Source organism: Falco biarmicus, chromosome 5, assembly GCF_023638135.1.
Source record: "Falco biarmicus isolate bFalBia1 chromosome 5, bFalBia1.pri, whole genome shotgun sequence".
Classification (NCBI taxonomy): Eukaryota; Metazoa; Chordata; class Aves; order Falconiformes; family Falconidae; genus Falco; species Falco biarmicus.
In genome coordinates this window covers 48,735,926-48,761,203 of record NC_079292.1, presented here as the reverse complement: position 1 = coordinate 48,761,203, position 25,278 = coordinate 48,735,926, and the positions used below count along the sequence as shown (strand labels likewise).

At 42.9% G+C, this 25,278-nt stretch overlaps 1 long non-coding RNA gene across 2 annotated transcripts; it reads left to right on the top strand.

Moving 5' to 3' along the window:
• The first annotated feature begins 557 nt into the window (after window positions 1–557).
• LOC130150554 (uncharacterized) lies at window positions 558–23,118 on the top strand. 2 transcript variants are annotated; one of them, XR_008822256.1, is made up of 4 exons: window positions 558–6,469; window positions 11,322–18,285; window positions 19,429–19,551; window positions 21,432–23,118. It is a non-coding gene; the product is annotated as an uncharacterized LOC130150554 (long non-coding RNA). The 2 variants fall into 2 exon arrangements; XR_008822255.1 differs by lacking the exon at window positions 558–6,469 and having other exon boundaries at window positions 6,481–12,859; window positions 18,235–18,285.
• Window positions 23,119–25,278: the final 2,160 nt, after the last annotated feature.

The following is a 25,278-nucleotide window of genomic DNA, read 5'->3' as shown; positions in this document are numbered from 1 at the left end:
GACATGCTGGGTTAAAACAATCCAAGGTAGATTTAGCTCCAGTTTAAGCTGCAGACCATCTTGACTAGCATTCTTTGGAGGGAAAAAAAGCTTCAAATAAATGTTCACTGAAAGGGAGTCACAGGCACCTGCTCAGCAAGAATCTCACCTTTCTGAGATGAGTACTTCTGGAATAAACACAGTTACACCAAGAGTCAACCTATGAAGTGAAAACTGTGTACATGAAAGTAGATATCACTAATGCTGTGCTTAAAACTTTCAGCCAAAGTAAAGAACTTTTAAACTTAATGACATGGGGGTGGCAAAGATGAAGCTAGATAAAAGCACGGCTTTCCGCAGCACTGTGTTGGAGTTATTTTTCTTATGTGCAACAGCTATAGAGCTTTCCTTTCCCTTAGCAGTAGCCAATCAAAGAAGTGCAAAAATGGCAGATGACTAAAGCAGCCTTAACAACAACCATCATACTGCTTGCTCAGTGTCTGCATTAGCTAATTAAAATAGAAGGTGAAAAAATCAGAAGCAGATCCATTACGTGGTTTGCTTTTATGTAAGTCGGATTTATTTGTATTCAAGCTTACAGATAAACATTTCATGATTCCAGAAACTGCCTGTATGTACAGTCTGTTCATGTGATATTTTGTTTCTTGAAAGCTTCTATCGATAAAAAAAACCCAGACATGTACCCATCCTATAGCTACATTTTGTTATCAAAGACAATGGGAGTGCAGAATTCTGGTTTACTCGCCCACGCACTGAAGAAAATTGTATGTCATTCCTGCATCCTGATTGGCTGATGATTGCAAGGGATGGATATGTTTTCTTTCTTCTTTCTTTTGTTTCTTGCTTTTAGGAAACTTGAACGTCCTCTTTCCTTGATTTTCCCACTAGTCCATCTACAACCTTTAATGGGAAATTTTACCAAAGGTGCTTAGTCACACTACCAGACCATGGGAGTGAGGTTTTGCTATTATTTCTGTTACACATGTTTAAAAATATGAACAGCTTTTTCTATTTTTGCTTTTTGAGGCAGTGAGAAAAAAGGGCATTGAAAAAATACACAGCATTAAAGTAATAAAATATCTAGTGAATTTCCTCTGTATTTCAAGCTAATTATGTTTTCCACTTTGTCACACACAGCTAAGAAGCATTTAAAGTGATGCAAACTAGAAGAGGGTTAATATACAAAGTATAGCTTCATCTGCCACTCTTCAAGCAGAGAATCGCTCTTCCCCCTCAACCAAAACTTTCAAGTTCTATAGCTTAGTGTAACCATTTTAATTGTTTTTTTTCTGCAAGGCATGAAGATAAACCATGCATGAATCAATACATGAATGAATCAGCCTCTGGTCTAGCTTACTGATGTACTCATCATTTATAGCCTTGCATAATTTAAAGAAATTGAAACTGTAGCTGGGCTTTGAATTCAGCTAAATGTGGCCTGTTTACACACTCCAATAGGGTTTCATCTTCCAGAAAAACTAATTCTGTAGGGACTGCTTAAGAAGGATGAAAACATCTAAGGTTTTGTGCTAAAATAGATGCAGTTAATTACCTAGATGTCCCAGCACTTTAAGCCAAAGCCTGGAAAGATCACCAGCCTCTTGTCTTTGCCACCTATAATCTCACTTAATTCAAAGGGGGCTTGGGTTCCCTAGGCAAAATGTGTTTGGACCCCAAATTCAGTAAGGTGAAATATCAGCCACTGACAGAAAGAGTCAGATTCATCTCAGTGAACTGTAGCTGCTTAAAAATAGGCGTGTATTCTAAATTACTTGTCCAGGTTCCTGCAATGCACTGACATACTCCCTGTCATCCAGCTGCTCCTTCAGCCCCTGGCGTTGCCCCTTGGATAGCCAGGATGCAACTTCTGGGACCACCACTTCTTAACTGGCTGGGTCTTGAATCTTAGCCTTAATTGTCCTCTGCCGCTAGCCTTAAACAGAATGAGATTTCAGGCCACAAAAAGCAAGTGACAGTAACTATTCCCAACATTTTCTGAAAACTCCCCTTATTATCAGCATGTTCCCTTCTGCATCCTATATCTTTTCTTGTCACATATCACAGGGGTGAGGTCTAATGGGAACACAATGCCTGCCAGGTTCCCTGAGAGGTCTTCCCCTCCAGGAATGGTGCTTTTCCTCCATTCTCTCCGCTTCCTCATAAGCGCACCCTGCAGTTCCCCCAGGCACCAGTGGAAACAGGGGACCCTGACAGATTACCACCACAGTCTCTCTCTTATTTTGGATTTCATTGGCCTTTGGTGGGGCAACTCTGTTTCTATCGTCTCTCTTGGTTGCACCCTCCCAGGGATACGTCTTTTATACTCTGAATTTTAAAAGATTCCAGGGAAGTATTTGTGTCTCTCAAAAGTCCAGTATCTGTTTGAAGTGCTCAGATTTAGCAATTACAATTACAAAACAGTAGAAGCCTATATGTGAGGAAAGATTTTTTGGTTTGGAAGGAAATTTTCACTTTGGTTGTAACTGTCAAAGGGGATTTCACAGCCATCCATATTACATCTCACCCCTGCAGCTGACATCAGAGCAACCTTTGCTGCTTGAGTGAAAGGAGACTCCGGAAGATACACTATTCAATTTTGTACAGAGAAGAAACAAAAAAACGTATTGTCAGAACCAGTCCAGAGCTCCACATTGAATAACATCTGTATTTAAAGAGAAACACAGGGTTGGGGTCGGGGTCTTAATGAGTTATTGTTATTTCCTAAAGACGCAGATGAAGTGTTTGGTTCTGTGAAAGTCAGAGATCTCAAAACAGCCATGTCCCATTAACACGGCACATCAAACACCACAGGCTGATTTTTAGTTCAGCTGAAGGCTGAGGATTTACACCACTGACAACAGCCATGCATCTGGTCACATACAGTCAGGAAATGAATAACTCTGCTTGAACTGAGGAGAGTGAGGGTGCAATAAAAACATATCCTGCAAAGGGATCTGCAAGGGGAAATGGGAGGGGATCTCAGCTCACATGAGAAGAACAAAGCCCCTCTCACGCCGGACCTACTCTTCTGCAAAACACAGCACAGGAAAGGGACCAAGCCTCAAAAAATTACCAGGGAGATATTTCCAAGCCAGTAGCTCAGCAAGCATGAAAGCCTGTACCCAGGGTGCCAAAAGGGCACCAAAAGGTCCTCTTTGTGCTGAGCAACCTGGCCTCTGAGCAGAAACCAGCCCTGGGCTGCAGGGTACTGATGAATGTCTGGCTTGTTGCTCACCCTAATGCCTACGGTAACTAAGAAGTTGAGACCACGTGTTCTGCGTCTGCCTGTGAAGTAAGAAACTACACATTTTATTTGGCTAGGCCAGGTACAGTGTTGGTATTTGTTTCTGTAACCACAGATGGATTTTGGAAACAGTTAAGCAACAAGCACACCCAGAAGGGCTGAGAAAGAGTACAAGAGCATGCACTCTCTTGTTATTTCTGATATTCCCAAAGTGAAACAAACACAGAAAAAGAAGTTGAGAGCCTTTTTTAACACATTATATTTCAGTGAGAAGGGGCATACGTTCTGTTTTGTTTAGGGTTTTCTTAATACATTACCCTCAGTGACTTCAGTCTTGCCCACCTCAGGCAGAAAAAAAATACCACTGACCTGCATGGAAAGCGTGTTTCCAGAAGGGAAGCAGGAGCAGTCGGTCCCTAAGTGGGTTAAGTAGAAAATGTAACTATTCTTGCTTAACAATTAAACAGCTTTGCATGGCGACGCTTTGGTGACTTGGGCTGTTTCAGTGACACAGTACATCTAGTGATACCATGAGCATACCCCTTCTGTTTGCAGAGAGATGTCTGTGTTGATATCTTTGTTGATATCTTCAGCCACCTGCTGTCTTGCTTTATCTGATTAATATGTTATTGATTTTTCATGTAATCGGCATATCCATTCACACAGTAATTAAAATCAGAAGTATTTTGTTGTGTGGATATCTGCACTGAGTTGACACCTGGCCTAGATGCTGTACGTGAACATCTTTTATTCATAGATTTTGTGACCTAGAACCAGAATTATTTTAATTAGGCATGACAGACAAGTACTAAATCAGATGATAAACAAACACAACAAAACATAAAATGGATGATTTCTTCTCTCTATCATTGCTGATAAATGGCAAGAAACTTCAGTGTGTTTGGCAGAGTGCTCTACTTCCTCTTCTATATGTGTCTGGGAAACAAAAGGTACATTCTATATTAATGTAGGTGTACTACATCTAAAAATAAATACATGGTGATCTCCCCTTCACTCAGGAATAAATAAGAGCAAAGCTAAACTTGCATCTTCAGAGGAATGTAGACAGATCACTGAATGCATGCAGACAGAAGAGGTGCTTGGGCCACATGGGCTAATGGTGCTAGTTGCAGAGCAAATTCAAAGTTCTCTGAAGTAAAAAAACACCTAATGGGCTTTGATGGGTTTCAGATCTTTGGTTCTTGTGTCAAAAGTAAGCTGTTCAAATTTATCTGAGAATTGCCGTTTGCACTTAACAAATGTCTTTACTTTCTTGCAGGTTATCACAATTTCTTTTTGTTGACAGATGAGGTGGGATTGCTCCTCAGATGCAGCTGAGATGTTTACATACATACTTTTTTTTGAGAAATCAGATGTCAGAGTAGAATCAGGCGCTTGAAGGCTCCCGACAGTAAAAGACAAAATGGAAGTAAGACACACTGCACACTGCAGCAAAACCAGAGTGTGCATATGGAAAGCAGGTTTTTATTGTAACTGTACAAAAAGAAATTCTTGAAGTAACTTTCAAGAGGCTCACCCTCCAACTAAATTAATGGCTCACACTATTCCAGCTTTCTTTAGGATTGCGGATAACTATGCCAAATGCACACTTGCTTTTTATATCTGGATTTAGACTCTGTTGTGTGTGACCACACCTGCTGGGTAATCCTACCTGCTGATCCTACCTGCCTTCCCAAGGGAAGTGTATCTCTGGCTGGCTGACAGATCAGGGAGGGAAACTGCCAACCACCACCAGGACAGGATGTTTCTCAGCTTGGAGCTTTGCCTGCAAGAGATGGGAGGTGCCTGTCCGACTCATGTGACACAGCACCATGGAGAAAAGCAGTGCCAGGGCAGAGACCTTCCCTTGCCACACTGCTTGGGATCACGCTGAGACAGGGAGCCTCTGCCAGCCATGGGGCTACCAGCTCCACAACAGCCCTTGTCTCACCCAGGAGTGAGCGGGGGCCACCCAGCCGCCCCTGGGCAGCACAAAGGCAGCACTCCTGGCCCAGCCTGAGCTCCAAATGGTGGTGGGAGCCCCACGACATGCCCATGGCCATGGGTTGGGGATGCAGGAAGGAGCACCCTCCCCAAACATCTCCCTGCTGTAGGCAATGGTGCCTACAGAGCTCTCCACTCTCTGTGCAAAGTGCTGCAGATGGTGGTTATCTGATCTAGCCTCACTGACCCTGCAGATGTGGATATGGAGCAGCCACATGGCCACGGCACTGGAAAAGAGGCTTAAAATCTGCTCCCGTTTCCCAGAGGGTGTTTACTTCCTCCCAGCTGGCAGGCATGACTGACTATACAAATACTCCTTGCCACTGTGAGGACAAAGTCAAACAAGCAAGCCTTCAGCCACAATTTATGTTTGTGTGGCTTTGCTGTCAGACACATTAAGAGTGATTATACGCAGGTAACCACCTCTTAGATGGGAGATGGTAACAAAGAGCCAGGAGTTCAAAGACCAGCCAGAGTCACCTGTTCAGTTATGAACTGGGATACAAATGATAACAGACTGTGAAGCAGAATTGCCACTAGACTTAACAACAGGTGGGTAATTATTCCCAGATCACTTCAGTACTGAAAAGTGCACCTCAATGATTTCAGCTGTGTAAAGTAACCAGGCTTGGGCTCTTCCAGGCAGGGAGTCTCAGGCATGGGTTCAGTCAGAAGAGCAGCAAAACAGGGGCCTCTCTGAGCAATGGTCCTACAGGGCAGCAGCATCACCCATCTGGTACCTTCCCCCCCACCCAGCAGGTCCTCTGCCAGCACAAATGTTGAGCCTCAGCTGGAGAATCACGGGGAAAGGTGGGGTAGGCTAGCCATGAAAAAGGGATCACAAAACCTCGAAGTGGGAAAGAAACAGAAGAGAGAAAAGAAGATGAGTGGGATGTGGAAGAGAAAGTTGTCCAGAAGAAGAAAGAATGGTGTTTGTTGAAGGGTGGACATCTCCCTCCTGCCAGCCTGTTCCCCCCAGGAGGCAGGAGTCCTGCAGGGAGGAGTGGGGTGACTCAGAGCGCATCCTTACCCTCAGCCAGGGCTGGAGGAAGGGTTGCACTGTGCTGCGAGCCAGGGCTGACCGTACCGCACGAGGTGTCGGCACCTGGGTGAGACATAAAGCCAAGGCCTGTTTACTCTGTCTGCTCATCACAGCTCTTATCGGTTTTATTTCAGAAGAGCAGGATGTGACACCTAGTTTCCTGCCCAGATTTTAACCAGGTCAGTAAATTATTTATTTTTCCCCTTCAGTATAAACAGTGTTTTGCTTTGTGGTGGCATTCAGTGCTGCTAGGCGCCCTTTAATGCTACAGTATTGTCCTCCCTGACAGAAGTCATGGCTGAGGAAAATAATTTCAGCAAAACCAGCTATTTTTCCAATATTATTTTGATTGAAAATGCTTATCCACATTTATAGATCTACCACCTATGTCTCAGCCTCAATTCTGCAGCAAGACTTCCTGTAATCTCTCTGGTGAAGGTTCGCTACACACAAATCAAATCAAGACAGGCTTTCCTTGATGTGAAATACAACTGAGAGAGCATTTCCCAGGCTATATGTCCTAAGCAAATGGATTTTCATTTCAAATTTCTGGCACGATTTAGCTTTTTCACATGCCACTCTACTGCCAAAATTATTGTAATGCAAGACCAAACCACATTATGCTTTCAAAACTGCCACTGTGTTGAAAGGAATATGGAATACCAACATCAGAGATAATTCAACTCCAGATCATTCTCCTTTGTGGAAGGAATTGGGCTTTAGCCACCAGGACCTATAGAGCAACCATCCTTCTCTCTGTTATAAAATGCAGGACATCACATGTATGCATTTGGGGGAGTTTGAACAGCTGTTAGTAGTCTGGTGTTCCTAGACAAATGCCTAATATTCCATATTTATTAACTACCAATACATAGGTCAGATCTTTATCTGGTGTACATCTGGACTGCTCTGTTGAGGTTGCTCCCTTGCATTATACAACCGGCTGCCTGACCTTAACATACCACACATTTTCTAACACTTCTATAGTTATAAATAAGGTATTTTAAACAGAGAAGAACACTCTTTAATGCTTTGCTTAGAAAGCAGAATACTGTCTTCTTTTGAGATGAGTGCATGAGAGGGGCAGGGACTGAGGGCAGATAGTGACTGATGGGATATACGGTGTTTTACTGTCTTGCATCCATGCATAACCTATCCAAGGATTTCAGACTTTAAAACTTAAAGTACTGCTTAGTGTTGAGAAAAACACCAGGTGTTACCTAACAAGAAGGAATTGTTTCAGAGCTGCAGAAACAAGACATATCAAATGCCCTTAGGTTTTCTCCCCTGAAATTAAACACCTCTTATATAATATTGAGGTTGGCAAATTAACAAAATATCTGATTGAAGCAGATGCTTTTGAACCAGCAGACCATAGTCCTCTGTGTGAGGTCACGAACAACCATATCACCCAGCACTCCCAATACAGGAATGAGCCACACAGTCACCTTATATGAGTCAGCCATGGGTGACTTGTGACTTCAGATAATTCTCACAAACACACCAGTTAGGACCTGTGAGGCCAATTATTGGTACCCCTTAGGTGAGTACAGGTTGCAGAGCAGGACTTGATGGGCCTGATCGACTGGTCTCTGTGCCGATGAAATGCCACCGACAGTGCTGGTTGTGCATGGAGACAAACAGAGGGGCTGCCAGGGGGGCTCTGATTTGAGTCAGAAAGGCATTCAGTGGGAATCCTAAGCAACAAGCCAGGGCTGACTGTGCTCCAAGCAAAAGAAAAGGAAGAAAAATTAATGCAGCTGTAATTGTTTTGGTTTTAAAATACATGTCATTAAATGCAAATTTAGTGATTCTTATTTTTCCCCCGGAGTACTCAGCTTTTGAATAAAGCACAGTGCTTTCTCCCCTCACAGTGGTGTCAGATGACTTGTCACAGACCGTGGTGGTCACCTGGGTCCACTCCCAACCCCTATGCATGTTACTTTACCTGACGTTCTTGGGTGCCCTGTTAGCTCAGACAGGTTGCATGAGAAAGGAGCATTACAGTATTTCTGGGCTTTGCACCAGGTCAGTGATTTGTTAATGTTTCAGCCATGCCAGTGTGTGCTGAAATGTTCTGTCCCTTCTTTGAAAGAAACCTCATAATAAATTCAACCAGTTTGAAAAATGAACCATGACATGATGTTTTATAATCAGCCACAAAGTCCCTTTGGTAAAAACCAAACACTGACCTTTGCAGGGGAATGTAAGCGGTATGAGCAAACAGTCAGTGCCACAGCTCCTGTTCACATTTGCTTTGGTGAGGGCAGGCATACGCATTCCTTCACATTTCCATTTGCTGGGTGATAACAGCTCTAATGATGACAGTGTTGACAAGACAGGGCTGTTGATCGGTCTCTTGCCTGACCTCATTCAGAGCTCAGCTAGAGATGATGCACTGGTGTCACTGGGCACTGTTGCCTACCCTCAAAGGCTGCCAGCTCAGAGCCTCTGCAGACCCTCCGATGCTCTCCAGAGAGACAGAACTCTTTCCATTTGCCAGGTGCATCAATCTGGGTTGAATGTGGGTCACCCAAGCATGACACACAGTGCTAAAAGCACCAAAGTTCTGCCTTCAGCATCATTGCAGCCCGCTTCAATCCCACCTAGTCTTCACTTTTCTGGGGTGGATAGCCTTGGGTGGCTGAAAGAAACAGCCCCTTGTGCTGCTGCTGCTTACATGGTCTTGCCTCTTGCAACACAAAGTGGTGCACACCAAATGTGGCTGTCAGGGGAGTGTGTAGCATAAATTAGATTAAAAGAGAAAGCGAAGATGGAGCTACTAGTACCATCAAGGTACATGGCATTACCTGATTCTTCTCATCATAAAACCATTTTTCAGCTGTTCACAATTCTGTCAGTCTCTTGGGGAGGGCAGGAGGAAGTCTTCCATGCCAGGTATCTCCCCATGGCTGAATCTTTTATTTAATTATTTCATAGAGTTTAGCCATTTCCAGAAATGAAACTGGGGGCAGGGGAAAGAGAGAGAAATGTTGTCAAGGCAACAGTAATCCCATTATTTTCTAACTTCTGAGTGCCTGAGTAGGCAACCTTTATCTTCTTTTCATGCCATTTTTGTACATAATAATAATGTTGGAGACAATTATTTTCATCAGTTTTAAGAAAAGAGCATGCCAGAGTAGTGAAGGGGCAGTAAGACATGCATTTGCAAAGAAAACAAACTGGCACCATCACATTGTTGGCTGCTGGTCTTCAATTGCTGTTTTGAAAACAGGCTCTCAGGGCCTTACTGCTCTGTTAGCAACATCTCTTTAAATTGCCCTCCATCCGGACAAGATCAAGAAACTAATTTCCCTAGCTTGAAGTACAATTGACAGCCTCCACGCTGTCTGGTATTGAAATCATTAAGCATATGTTAGTGTTCAGTAATCATTTCCCTCCAGATTTTATGGCTCATTGTCATTTTTCACACAACGAAATGTTTTAAATGAGGAAGAAGGCTCTCTGCTTTATGTTTTAGGGAATGTCCCTGGGGAGAGAATTTTAATTTCTGCATGATGGGAGGAGACTTTTAAATCATATTGCATCAGTTACAATTTCTCAGATAAGAAGTGTTCTTACTATAAATTGAGCCTACAGCATATTTGTGGAGTGCACTAAATGAAAGAATGAATAGGAAAAAAACCCTAAATTGACCTTTCAGGAGTCCTGCTGGATTTGCAAGCTTTTATTTCCCTCCTCTAGAACAAATAAAGTTGGTCAAAAAAATTCAGGGTTTTTGTTTTTCATTAGAAAAAATGCAAATCTGTCATTACTGGAAATACATGTAGGAATGTAAATCAGAGATTGTTTTAGGAAAAACAAGCAGTATGGAATGTGACAGTCACACTTGAATATATAATTTTGTTTTTCTTTCAGAAAACATTTTATTTCCCAATTTTTTTTCTACATTTATCTGTTGCCTTTCTTTCAGTCATTTCTGGTATTTTAATACCATTGTTCCGTATTTTTGTATTTTCACACTGTAAAATACGGAGGCAACAACTCCTAGCAAATAGACCATTGGGTTACAGCAAATGAAATTCAAATTCTATTCAGGGTTTTGCCACTGCATTTCTGGCCTATATGACAAGCCATTTTATTTCTGTTTCTCTGTTCCCCAACCTATGAAATGGGAATGATATATGATTAAGTACATTGATATCTATGATAAAAAGGTTTGCTGAAAAGCTGGGTTTCATTATTTGTATGTTATATATAAGATATATAATACAAGAAGGTGTTTACCTGTGTATAAGAAATCTAATGGGCATGACACGAGATCAGACATATTATGAGAGATGTCAATATTACTGATTTTGTTCTTATTCAGATTGAAGGGTCTTTAAAAATAGCACTTTTTTCCACAGAAAAGAAGGCTTCCTTGGCTTCTGCTCATGTTTTGCACCACCCAGCAGGGCCTGTGTCTTTGATTTGCCCCTGCTGTGCTACCTATTGCATCATCAGAGCTTGTCACCTTTCTGGTATAGGAAGCTGAGCTCACATTTCTTTTTCAAGCATGTTCTGACAACCCAAGCAGCTTTGTACCCAGTTAATATGTGTGTAGGTACTGAATCCACTCCAGCACTGTGCACCAATTAAGTAAATGCATTTTGAGAACAGATGTGACATTTAAAAAATCCCAGCAAAAATTTCAGCAAAACATCAAGCAAAACATTAGCATCACTATGAAGAATTTCTGAGAATATCAGAAACGATTTTACCACTGCAACAACAGCAACAAAAATAAACCCGTGGCAGGAACAGGAAAACATACTTGTTAAATAACAGCCAAATCAGCCAGTGTGAAAATCTAACAAGAAGTTATTGGCTGCAGAGAAGAACGTGTGCATACACCACATCGCTGCCACAGAGATACAGGATGTTATTAGTACAATGTGAACCTTCACTCAGCTGTCATTAAACCACAGGCTGTGCTTGCTCTTGGGTGGTTTAACTAATTCTGAGATGCATTTCATGGAATCAGCTGTTCTGCTGTATAACTTACACCAACTGTTCTCCACCTGACAGGGTGAACTAAGCCACTTCTTGTCATGTGGCAGCACTGAAGAAACAAAGCTGCACGTGCTTTCTCCTCCTCCCCAGTCCCCTCAAAAACAAGGTATTGCAGTAGCGCATTGAGAACTTGGACCTCATACCTGCAAATGCTTAAATGTGTGCTGAATTTTACTCCTGAGCTTCCTAGTTTGACCTTGTGCAGGGCTTAATCCTGCCTTTAATTAAATACATGGCAGGATTCCCACTGTGAGGAAACAAAGTTATTGTCATTTTGCAGGAATAGGAATATGGTTCTATGCCCACAGAAGTACATGTGATTTTTCTTACTGATCATGCATTAATCAAACCCCTTGCTCCAAATAATAACAACAATTAAGTACAATGCATTCTCAAGAAGCAGGTATAGTGGCGCACGCAAGGGTCAGCACAGATCATGTACTTCTAACATGGTCAGTACAGAATTTACTCATTGCTAGGCTTGGAAAGCAAACATGGATGCTGTTTATCTGCCATTTTAATTACTACTATAGCACTGACATGGTGGAGAATTCCACAGCTGTGAAACAGCAACTGGCAGCTGTATTTCCTGCACTACCCCTGTCTTCAAAGAGGTAAAACACCTGGTGCTTTTCTAGCTCTTCTAGAAATATAAAGGTTCTTTGCATAGAGTAAGTCCTGTTATGGCCACACACATGTATGTGTATGTACATATACAGTGACATGTCTGTAATTACTGAGAAAATGAGGGTCAGACACAAGAAAAACTGAAGTTTTTCAAAATTAGACAGTAACCAAAACTAGAAATGGGCCATAGGTGTCCTCACTCACAGCCTTCCTTTGAACATTAGCACACAGTTCAAACAAGAAACAACAGCAACCATAGCAGCCTCAAGCAAACATTAATGGGCTTGAGGAGATGGGCTCTCCATGAATTCTCTGCAGTTTGTGTTCAGATAGGCATTTGCAACATGCTGAAATGCCCCAGTGTTGCTCTCTTCTCACCTAATCTCATCTAAAAGGTCATGAATCTGACCTTTCCATATCAATTCTTGTGCAACATGGATAGCATGAGAGTTTTAACCAGGCAAGACAAATAAAAGCCAACATACATGACTTCAGTCACGTTATCTGCCTTAGATGTTTTTACTCAAGGATTGCCCCCGCTTCATTTGCTGAATAGCAAATGAATGGCACTTTTGCAGATTTAACCTTTGCTTTATGTTACTTCTCATTTCTCTGAGTCACAAGGGGTTTATTCTCTGTTCTTGAGCTCACCTGCAAAAAGCACAATTTCCTTTCTCTGCCAAAAACCATGCACACACAGAGTAGAGACAGAAGAAATACTTGTATCATTTCTCCTTGGCTGATTTGAAGAGATCAAGTAGCTGAAAGCAACAATGTCTCTGCCACGTTTACATTCCTGCTGAGCAGGTACAGGCAGAGCACAGACCCAGATGCATCTACCATGGCACCGCTGCACACACAAATACTCCTCTGGAAATTGAAGCTCCGCCAAAGGGAAACTCAAGGGTCTTTTTGCAGTATCTAAGGTGGGGATTAACATTTGCAATTCTGTGCAGTTTTTATTTCCTTTGGGCAACACTTCTCATGCCATAAAGACATAATTCTGCAGTTCCTTTTGCTTCTAGTTACTCATCATACCTCTCATAAAAAGAGCGATAGAATATTATCTGACTTGCTCTTGCTGTTTTACAGATGATGTTTTGCCAGCAATGCCTTGTCCAGCCTGAGGATGCTTTCAAAGCACTAGTGAAAAAGGACTCTTTTCCACATTTTTTAAACCTGAATTCTCTTTTAGTAATTTTCTAAATGTCTGACTTGGCCCAAATTTTTGCATGCGATAGCTGCATCTGAGTACCTCTCCTTTTGCATATCTGACAACAAACCAAAATTTTTCAAAGAATGAATATGAGGACTATCGGAAAGTCAGGCCTCTTAACCATTGCTCACATTGGATTTAGCCAGAGCTGTGATATACCAAATAATCAGATATTTTTGAAAATGTGAAGAAAATCTGTACTCTTTCTAGGAGGCTTTTCAGTCCTGAATGCCTAAATAGTGAATTTTCCCACTGATGCGCCAGTGGGGTGGCACATGCAATAAGTTGCAGAAGAGCCTGTTCTTGTCTCTCCTTGTTCATAGAGCTAGGGCAAATCTCCCTACATGGAATTTTCACAAACTTATTTGTGGAGTGATTTGAAATCCATTAAAGAAAAGCATTCCTCAAAATTGAGATGTCATTAGAAATAGTCTGTTAGCTATGAATCCTCACTCCTTCCCTCCAACAAAAATTTTTACTTCAGCAAGCAACAGGTTGCTTCATATCTTGAGGACTGCATATTTGCCCCCAGACAAGCCTCCTCTGGCCCTTCCCATAGACACAGCTCAGAAAAACCACCATGGTCCAAACTGTTCAAGGTTTATATGTAGACACAATAACTTGAGTAAGACGGGCCTCATCTTCTCTCCAGCGAGGCCAGAGATTGACTAGCCAATGGTGGTGGTGAGCAGGGTTTGCCCTGCATCCACACAAACAGCACCAGGATCCAAAGCTGGAGAAAAAAGCAGGGCTTTCTGAGCTAGGAAGGTGGCTTCCACCCAAAGCCCCATGCCTGTACAGCTCTTCATCTCTTCCCTGGCCACATACACTTGATATTGCTCCACCTGTGCAGCACGTGCTTTGTTGCAGGCACTAACAGAAGGATGCACTTGGGGTGTCATGACTGAGGGCCAGCAACGTCCCCGTTACCAGCTGCGGCAGGGACAGGCCATCTCCGATTCACAGGCAGCATGTGCAGAGAGTACAGGGAAGAGGCAGGGAGGGTCAGATCCAGCTGGCAGAGAGGAAAGGAAAACAAAGTAAGAGGGAGACAGGGTATCTTGGGAAGCTGCAAACATCTTATCTAACAGGCTCCCAGGGTCATAACACCACCAGTCTGGCCCATTGCCCCAGCTGTTTCTTCCAGTTGTTGCTAGTGCCATATGGCCCTGAATGCCCGCCTTCTCCCACTGCACTGCCACTTGACTACTTTTCCGTTGCAATTAATAAAACCGCAGCTGCCTTTGCGCAGTTCTTGTGAACCACTGCTCAGTGCTGATGCATTAATTCTCTTGGAAAACTTTGCAACTTTTGAACCTAATTGGTCTTGGCAAGGAGGGACAGACACACTATTGCTAAACTGTTAGCAGCTTGCATTGCAGTGACTGGTTCAAACTTCTAGGGTTTAACAGGGAAAGAAGCTGGGGGAAAAACATTCTGGAGCTGTAACAGTTTCCAGTGAAACAAGCAGTGCTCCGACAAAGCCTGCTGTGCAGCTCCAAGCTGCGCTCTGACTTCTGCTGTTGAACAGCTTGAGACTTTACACAGTCATTACTGAGAACATTTTTTTCAGCTAATAATTTGAGTAACCATATCCTTAACTTCATTGTGACTTCTGTTAGACATTCACATCTAAGTTGAGTTACTGTAGCCATCTCGCTCACCCAGAAAACTAAATGCAAGTGGGGAAGTGATGCCTGGATGAGCTAAAGTAACTTCCTGAGGTTGTGCATAAAATCTGTGCCTTGATGCAGGACATGAGCTTAGATCTTGCAGGTCGTGGTCCAGTGCTTGCACCCACACAGGTAGTGGTCAGGAGTCATCCTACCAATGGCAACACTAAAGAAGAAAGGACACTTCTCAGAAATGGCAGAAGCCAAGCTCGAAAAGGCAAACAAAAACCACAGCACTATAAAATCCTTCAACGATGATGTGGAATGAGCACCTGTGCATGGCCAGGATGAAATTCACCATTGCGAGAACGGCTATCTCAAAGCTGGAGCACCCCAGCAAGCTCTTGCTGTGAACAGTCTTGTGTTACCTGCGGGCAGTGACAAAACTTCCTTGGCAGCTTTAGCTGTGCTGGAGCCATCTGTGTCTTCTCCCTTTGCAAAGCAAAGGAGGAAAACAGGGAGGATGTCCAAAACAGACATGGCCACCCCCTGCCCTCCTGGCAGCAGCAAGAGCAGCAAGCTGGATTTCCACAGGCCTACCCACACGTCTCCATCCCATGTCCATTCTGCCTCTAGCTCTGCTTTCTGGCAGGAGGCTTTTTTTTATTATTATTATTTTTGTCCAGCATTGCCAAGAAGCCTTGAGCTGGCTCTGCAGAGCCCCACTGAAATCCCAAAGAAAGGCATAAGTCTGAGATTTATGTTAGCTTTGGCTCAGTAATGAATCTCACCTGCAGTGCCCAGATGGCCAGTTTCTGCATTTGTTGGATCTACTGCAGTTTAAGACCGCATGTCCAAAGACGTGTCCAAAGGTAGGATTTGGCCAAACAGTAAACAAGAGTTTAATTCATACACCAGCAGAGACCAATCGCATTCTTAACTGCCTCTGGGTGACATGGACATCCCTGTGGAAAGCATCCTGCACCTGGAAAGCAAAGGGCTGCAGCAGCTGCCCCGCTTCAACCCAGAGATATTTTCTCCAAGGCCATTGTGTTGTATCGCTCCAAGAATCTCAGATTTATCTCCTCAGTGTGCCAGCACTTGACAGACCTACCTTGTAAATATACAACACATAGTATGACACTTTGACAGCTGCTCTGCCATGGACATACCTTAGAGTCCTGTTACTATCTCCTTCTCAGCTGTGGCAAAAGTTGCCTCAGGAAGCCTGAAGAACAGCGTCAGTAACATTAGGGGGCATCGGGGTCTGCCTAGGGCCTCCAGTAGGGCTCCACATGCCCATGCTGCTGATAGCGTAACTATTTCTACTAATTTGTCAACATATTACATGAAAACCAGAATGATCTAATGGCTGGGTCAGAAGCAACTAAAACAATGAAAAAAAACCCCAAACCCAAAACCCCAACCAAACAGGAAGAACACTGTAGTGGTTTGTTACTTAAGTTCAATTTGCAGCTCATCTGGTATTTTCCACTAGGGGTGTGAATACTATGAGAAATTTCATAAACAAAGGTCCAGCCCTTATGAATATGGGTTTTATTTTTCAGACACTTTTGGCTCAATGAAATGTTCTGTTTTGACTGTAATTTCTGAAATATTTCTTTACAACATAGACATAGACCATAGGCTACAACTTCTGCATCAGTAAACCATAGACTATGTAAAGATATTTGCAACTGGGAGTAATGGCATGCAGATACATAGCTCTGGGTTTCTGATGAGAGAGAGAAAGTTGAATAGTACTTGGCAACAGGCTGGAAATAGGAAGCTGCAAAATCTAGGGGTTTTGGCAGAAGTCTGAAAAAAACATAGCAAATGTTAAGAATCCGGGTCAGCTGCACTGGTAGCTCACTGTGTTGCCTTCAGCTGGTCTCTGTCAGCAAACCCACAAGCATCTCACCTGAAATGCGCTTTAGTGGTCCTCATATACATGCGAACACACACACAGTGTCCAGTAAGATAACTATAAAATTTACCTAGCAAACGGCAGAACTGGCGGGAGATATCTGGCTACTGCTGGAAAGATTAATGGCAAACCACCAATATCCTTCATGCTTAGCTTCACACAGCTTTGTTTATTATTTATTATTTATGGAGCAGCTGAGAGAAAATTCCAGGATGATCGACCTCTATTTAGTAAGCAGTACAGCGTGCACAAGGGGAAAAAATGGAAAAGGCCATATGCACCTCCTCTATGAAAAAAGCCTGTAAGCAAACAATTCACACTCTAGTAACTCTCATGCTGCCTATAGGATTCACACAAGAGGACACCATGAATTTATTTTCCCAGAAACAATGAGTTATTGTCTCTTGAATTCTGACAAGTGTGCAGTGCAAGGATAAAGGTCTGGAAATGCAATCACAAGACATATTTGAGCAATGAAGATTTGAACAAGTACCCATGGGTTGGGCTACTTCACTCTCCATGTTGCACTCTTCATCTTATACCAAGGATAGGCAACAACCTTTCACAAAGCTGCTTTGTGATTCAGGGGGATAAGGCTGGATGTTTTTTTTCAAGACGATGGCAAATGAAAGTTAAGAACTTGCAGACAGTGTTATTAACCTGCCAAAACTGGGACAGATACATGAAATGTGAAAAGAGAACAGGAAGGAAAATACTCCGTAAGGACATGTCTACATACACAAGTTACACTTTTATCTGAATTTTATGGAGATGTATGTTATTGTGACATCTCTCTCCTTACATTGGATGGTTTACATATCACTCCTTATAGTTTCAAAACAATGGTGAGAAAATGGGGGAAAATCTGTTGTTAGTAAAAATTTCTCAGCATTTCCAGAAATATTCACCTTTCTGGGAGGAAAAAGTATCAGCAACTATTTCAGTAACCCATCCTGTCATGCTGGCAGCTTGTTTGATCTCTCCTTTTAAATAAGGGTCATACACCCAGCACTAAAATCCTCTCCAGCACAAAGAGCAGCCAAACAGCCTAAAACTGTAACAAGTGCCTACTGAGTCAGCCCACTGGTCCATGTTGCACAGTAGTCTTTTTCAAACGTTGAAAAAAAAAGATGTTATTTGGTAAGTATATGTGAGGGAAGACACATTCTTCTCTCTTTTCCCCTTATTGGAGGTGCTGGAGGGCTCCTCCTTGCCTATTGCCTCTAGTATTCACAAACGTGCCTTACCCTTTTCCAAATCTGCTGATAACATCTGCAGCAAATTTGAGAAGTTTGCTCCCCAATGAAAAAAGAAATATTTCCTTCTACTAACTTTAAGCTGATCCTCTTCTAATTTAATCAAGTAACACAGGCCCACAGTTCCACACTCAGTGTATACACCACCTTCATTTTATTACAACACTCAACCTACTCTTTTCTAAATGAAACAGTCCCAGATATTTCAGTCACTTCCCCTAAGGCAGCTGCTCCCTCCCCTTGATCGTTGTAACTGCTTTTTTTTGTACCTTCACTTTCACTGGAACAGGTTGCCCAGAGAAGCTGTGGATGCCCCATCCCTGGAAGTGTTCAAGACCAGGTAGGATGGGGCTTTGAGCAGCTTGGTCTAGTGGAAGTCCCTGCCCATGGCAGGGGTGTTGGAACTAGACAACCTCTAAGGAACCTTCCAACCCAAACCATGCTATGATTCTATGATTCTTTGTTTCACTAAATCCTTCCTGAGATGCAGAGACCAGGTTTGCACATCGTACTCAGGATTGGGGCACATCAGGGTTCAAATAGCAGACAATCATGCCCCATGTCCTTTTCTCAATATCCTTCTTGATAATGCCTAGCATTTTGAAGGCTTGTCTGGCTAAGCTGCATATTGATTTTGGCAACAGCAGCTCTAAGATCCCTTTCCTGAGTTGTAATGGACAGTTTCAAGTTCAGCATCATGTAAGCATGATTTAGATTATTAATTACTAATGCAAATACAGAGCTCAAGCGTATTTTGATACTCTACCTAAAATTAAAAGGCAAACCGGCCCTTTTCACAGTCCTTGGAATATGGACTTTTTCATCCTTTGAAACTTTTATAGCCTAAAATCTGATAACAGTTTTCAAGGATAAAATTTTTCTGAAGTGTCTTAGAAAACTAGTTTTGTAAGCATTTGCTTGAACGTCTGAAGTACAGCAGGTTATTATCAAAGGAGGTCTGCTCACCTTTCAGGACTAAAATTTAAAGCAGGCATCCTTCTAAGCTTGGCAAGTTCTTGGTCTCATTTTTTTATTCCTAGCTATATAATGATTATAAATTTAACATTAATTCATTGAGAATTTATTCCATTAGGCATTGCACAACTGATAACTTATCAGAACTGTCACCACACACAACATATAGAGCAGTTATATTCAATCAAATTAGATATTGGATGTTATAGCTAAGTTTGACAGATAAATATTAAGGATAAAGCCAAAACCGAAGCAAGACATAGTATGAAATTTCCCTATGTGGTGAAGGTTGCAGTCAATCTAAATGCTATGGGTCCCACTTTTAAACTATGGCATTGGAAGGAATGCCACCTCTTGTAAACTGGAGCTATTTATTGCTTTTTGCAGATATTTTTACCAGTTCACTGGACTCTTACATATGTGTATGGAAATCACCTGCCTCAGATGCTTGTTTTTGCTCTAAGTGCACTTGGTTGTTTTGCTAAATCTGCTCCTTGTTTTCTACCAGGATGTTTTGGAAGTGGACTAGACAGCAGCCCCGCCGATTGCTACAAAACCAGCATTTACCAGACAGAGGAACTGATGCTTATGGATTTCTGCCAAAAACAATTGACCTGGTTATCCTGACTAGGTAAATATTAAAATATCAGTTGTAAAGAGTCTGAGAGAAGTGTATTTATGTCTTGGTTCTAAAATCCTGTTCATTGATACTTTTTCCAAAGGGAATGAAAAACAAATTCACAGAATAGCCACTGTAAAAAACGACTGGACGCTTGTTCTACACTTGTGTAAACTGCTGGAATATTCTTGGTCCTTGTCTCTTTATATGAATTCAGTCTACTGAAATCTGTATGAGCTAAAGTCACCTGTTTGAAATTGCTGCACAGGCTGAAGAGAAGATTACCCACTTTAAAGCAAGGTTGTTGGGTTATATAGGCCCAAAAGGAAACACCTAACAATTTAAATTTTTTATTTCCTTAGTCTTAGAATAATTTCCTACCTCCCTCTACAGTTGACAACAACTTGCCCCCTACCTCCCCTACCAGGACCCCAAGCAAGCCCAAGATATTTAAGTGAAGGCTTGCAGGGATGTCCCCCTGCCTCTGCACCTTCTGCATTTCAGTACTCAGTATTCTATGCCTGGCAGAGATGCCTTGCTAGCTCTCATCCTGGAGGACTATATCTTCTCACCTGAGGACAGCAGGGACAAAAGAGACACTGAGAGATGATGTCTCCCAGTCTGGTTGATAGGTCTGCCTGGGCTAGCACATCTGTGCTCTGCCTCTAATGGGGGCTCAGACAAGGCCACTCATTATCTCTCTGTTGTGCTACCAGTACATGTTTTGGCTTGTGTCATGTAAAGTTGAAGAGAAACTCTGTCAGAATATCCTGGGATATCCTCATCTGCAAATCCATTTGAACAGTCCTGTATTCTGGGACAACATGGACCATTCCAATGCCAGAATATTGCCTGCTGAAGGAATATTCTTTACCCCAAGGACAACTTGTCTCTATCGAGGCAGTCTGCTGCAGAAAGGGCTGGATCTGAGGGTGGCAAAGAGATCATTCTGAAGCCCCATCCCTCTTAAGATGGACGGGAGGATTTCAGCAGGGGTCTCCAGCAGTGTTATCCAACACATCAGTCTGTGGAGGCATCTTTCTGGGTGTGAGAGGAAAAGTGCAGTTCTTTTAAGCTAGGATGTGATGGTGCTGGGAATCAAGAAGGTAATTTTCTATAACTGGAAACAAATTTTAAAAGCAGACTGATTCTTGTCTGATGTTTTCAGACACGCCAGCTTAAAGCTAATCAGGCAAAGTAATTTTTTCTAGTCCTCTGAGTTTTGAGCTAATATGTTTTGCTGGCTAAAAGGACTTGATATTAGCCCTACCATAAACAGCCATGAAATCTGAGATGTCCTTTGTCTCCTTGTGATTCATGCAGAGACCTGTAGCATTTTAAGCCCAGCAATCAGTATATAAAATTGGCTTGATCAAGATAAAAATATTATATTTATCAAAAATGAGCTAGCTATCAAACAGCTGAGTAAAGTTGAATTAAGGCAAATCAGTGTTTAAAGAAGGGCGAAAACCAAAACATCATTGCCATTCTCTCTCATGTAAAGTAGAGGAGAAAATGTGAATTCTATTTGATTTCTGTATCATCACCTGACGAGGGGCAGACAGCCTCACAGCTGCGCTGGACTGCAGTACTTCTCGCTGCTGTTTGCATAACAGCATCACCTGCACTAATTCTGCTGTGAGCCAATCTAAGCACACGAGTGCTCTGAAACAGTAGGTGCAATTCCTTCCCACTTGGTCCCTGGAACAAACAGTTCCTCCAGTGTCAGCAGGAGCACGTTCATGAGTGAAAGGAAAAAGATTTGGTTCAATGTTCATATACTTCAAATGAACTTTCTTCCCACATATACAGGTAAAGAAACATAAACCTCCTCCCTCTTTCCCAGAAAATTAGCATCGGTGTTCATGGCTTTCCACATTCTTGGTTTTCAGGAAAAGCTGCAATCCAGTTACAGCCATAGCCATCCACTTTCAATTTGCAGAGCGGTGCAGACTTTCAGGCCCTCACAGCATTCGTCCTGACATCGTCGCTGCCCATGAGAGCAGAATCAAACCTACCATGTCAGCCTGGCATCGCTCCCTGTAACTGCACACTTGGCAGGAGCCAAGGAGGAAGGAGGGGAGAGCAGGGACCTCTGCTGAGGCTGTAGCTGTATGAATAAAAAAACCCTGAAATTTTCATCTCTCCTAGACTTCTATGCAAAAGCTATTTGTTCCTTCTCAGCTCGGGGATGTCTTTGGCTGGAATTCAAGATTTAGAAAAGAGAAAATCAGATCAGGTTTAAAAAAAAAAAAATAGTTAAAAGTCATCTATATTTTAAATAACATAAAGGTGTATCTGCTACTCCCCTCCCCGCCCACCCCCAAGTTAACATCTCAGAGTGATTTCTGTGGATTGCATCATGCCAGGATACCTGGTTGTTACCGCTCCAGTTCATGTTTTACCAGCAGGCTGCTGACAGTCAGCTTGGTTTCTACCCTGCACAACAATGAAAGCAGACAGTTTCTTGGAATAAACCATGTGGAAGGACACCAACAGCAAAAGAGCTGTTTAAACATTAAGATAGGTGTCTGAATAGTTCCTGGCTGGGAGGTAATTTTTACAATCTTTGTGGATGTGGGCAGACACAAGTAAAACATCGGAGCCATCCATTTATAATTCCAGTCTGCAGGCAGAAGTGTTGGTCATGTAACATCTTTATCTTCTGATAGGACAAAGCCTTTCTAGTGAAAGAACAACAGGTCTATAAAGTGCTGAACCATTCCTGAGCACAGGCCAAGTGCTGCTCCATCCAAAGAAATTTTGGAAGGGGCTGCAAAAGTACTGTCACAGGTTCTGGTGCAGGGTAGGGGGCAAATGTTTCTCCTCGGGGGTCAGGTAAGGAGGACTTCCAAAAAGGGAATAACAAATGCTCATTCTGCAGCCAGAAAGACAGAAATAGGCCGATGGTTTAAGCAGACTTCTCTTCCCAGCAACAGCATTTGCAGGAAGATTGCAGACTTCCTATATGAAGGTGTGCGGCAGATGAATCTGTAGAGTTAAACAGTAACTATCTTCTGTTGGGCAAACCATCCCTCCCCTCCTTCTCTTCCCTTCTGCCACCACCACCAGCCTTACCACATGATTTTAAAGCAAACAGTGGCCCCTCAGCAACCACAGCTGTCACTGGGGAGAAGAAGAGCATTCATCTTTGCAGAGGACAACTGCCCCACTGCCAGCAGTGCTGTGCACCCCCCAGGTGGGCACATACACAGCACATGCCACAGGGGTGGCACAGCCAAGTCACGGGCAGTGAAGAGGTCTCTTTTTTTCTAAGCAGTCTAATCATAAATATGAGCAGTAAACAAGAACATGTGAGATGGTCTCTCCTCTCAAAAATAATAGGCTTTGGATTGATGTCAACTCAGGTGACAAACTCCTGGTAACAGCAGCTGCTTTCCACTGAAATTATTACTTTATATTATTATTTGAGGGAATAAATGTGATAATGTTTGCCTTGAACTTTTTGTACCAAAGACAAAAGAGCATTTTCCCCCTTCTGGTAGTTCTCAGTTGTGACAGAAAGCCTTAGTTGGGGAAGTGGCCATGTGAGAGCACGCAGCAGTCCTCTGGCCATGATCTGAAGTGGGACAGGTGGCACTGATGTGCCATAACGCCCATGGTGTCATTTGAAGCAGTTTTGGTATCTGAAGCAAAGCTCAGTGCTAGCAGCTGCTGCCTCCACACAGGTGAGGACTGGGTAGCTAGCTGGGATCACCAAGGAGGTCCTGCTGCCCAGTGCGCTGAAGAAGCACCAGCCTCTGGGCCTCTCCCACAGGTGACCCACGTCCCACCCTGCCCTTCTCCCACCTGGAGAAACCTGGAGCTGATACCTCCCAGAAAGCAGCAGTTTCTGCCAGATCCAGCCCTGCCTTGCCCCCTGCCTCCCCTTCCCTCCTTTAACACTCCTTCTGACCCTCAGTAGTCCCAGCTCCAGCCTGGATGTTACCCTGCAACCTTCTTTCTGTAGAAGGTGGTTTCCTGTTGCAGGGAGTCACTGTCCCCTTGGACTTCACCAAAGTAAATCATCTCTTGTCCTTCATCTGCATTTCCAACAACACAGGTGAGTTATAATCTGTGGGTATTTTGCTTAACAAAATGATAGATAAAAATGTTTTCCTTTCATCGGGCACTTTTATCTCCCATGCCATGTGAATGGCAGAAAGAAGAAAGCCCAGAGAAGAGCAGAGTTTGTCTCTTCACCACCTGCTGTGCTCTGCAGTGAAATGGCAGCTGCCACACCACGGCCGCAGAGAGAAAGCCCTCTCAGCATGGGGAAATGCAATAAGGGACTGAAACAACTTATACTGTCCCAAATGTATGATCCCTTTTTCTTTGGTTTTAATTTCATACGGTCTCACATCCCACAAGTTTAAGCCTGAGTTTCACATTCAGATAATCCCTCGGAACCTTTAGATGAAATATGGTGTTAAATGATCAAATTTATATGCTTTCTCCTCAGCTGGTTCCATTAATCACTCCATGGCCCCAGTTTTATCCAAATTTCTTGCAATTTTTCCTGTAAATCTATATTTTTTTCTTTCTAGTAAACTTGACTGGTTTTCAGCTTGACAACGGGTGCTGTGCATCCTGTGAGCTGGGGTGTCCTTACTGCAGTCCCCAGGAATGGCACCCAAGGGCAGGTCCCAAAGACCTACTGGCTGGCTGTAGGAGAGGGCAATCTTTAGAAGTTCAACAGAATAACCCAGTCTGAATCATTAGATTTCCCCTCCAAAACTGAAAGCAAGTAGCAGTTGTAAGAAAGGTGTACTACTGTGTTGTGTTGACAGTAGCCTTATTACATGCAAAAATAAAAATCTTATTAAGACCAATCAAGTGCCCAAAAATGACCAAGTCAAACTAGACGATACAGCAGAGGACTCCAAAATCTTTCAGAGAGCCCCAGGTGAGGAGAGCCCTTTCAAGGGCACCGTAGTTCACGGATCAGCCATGACTTCCCCTGCCAGGAACACTGACACAGGCTGGTAAGGCAGGCCCTCGGTACCCCTTTGGATTCAGCAATTTTGTCCCGGTATAAAGCTGTTCCCAACGGTTTCCTATCTGTAGCCCAACTTAGTCTCTGCCAGGAGCATCCAACCATATTTTGGATGTGTCAGTGTGAGGGAATGTGACATCTGGAGTAGGGAGAGAGGATGGGGAAAGTATTACACAGCACCACAATACTGTGGCTATGCAGTTGAAACCACGTGCCAGCTTTAGTGGTTTCATTGAGCTGTTTACAAAAAAAAAAAGGAAGATGAAGAGATAAAATGTGGGTTCTTGATGCCTGTAGCATAGGCATTGTGTAAGAAAGGGATTTTATGATGAGATGGTAAAGCACTGTGTTCTGAAGAGTGCCGAGCAATGGTAATCTGTCTATAACATCACACAAGAGTGCTCTAAGGGCAGAAAAGACACTGAGCAGACAAGAGCAAGGGTATTCCACCACACTCATGCATATAAACAGCTCTTAGCAAAAATGCAGGGATGTTTCCTTGGGAAAACAAATCAAAAAGAGAACCCACACTGATAGCATTGCTCCATACCATGAAAACATTATTCATTCTTACAAACATGGAAGCAAATGGGCTGGGAGTGGGTGTTTACAGCCAAGGACATGGAGAGGCTTCACAGCACCCTGTGATGGAGCCAGGAAGAATCACCCTTGAAGCCTCTGTGAGCTTACTTTAAAGTTTGGTTCAGACAGAATAGTCATCAGATCTTCTGGTGATACAAAGT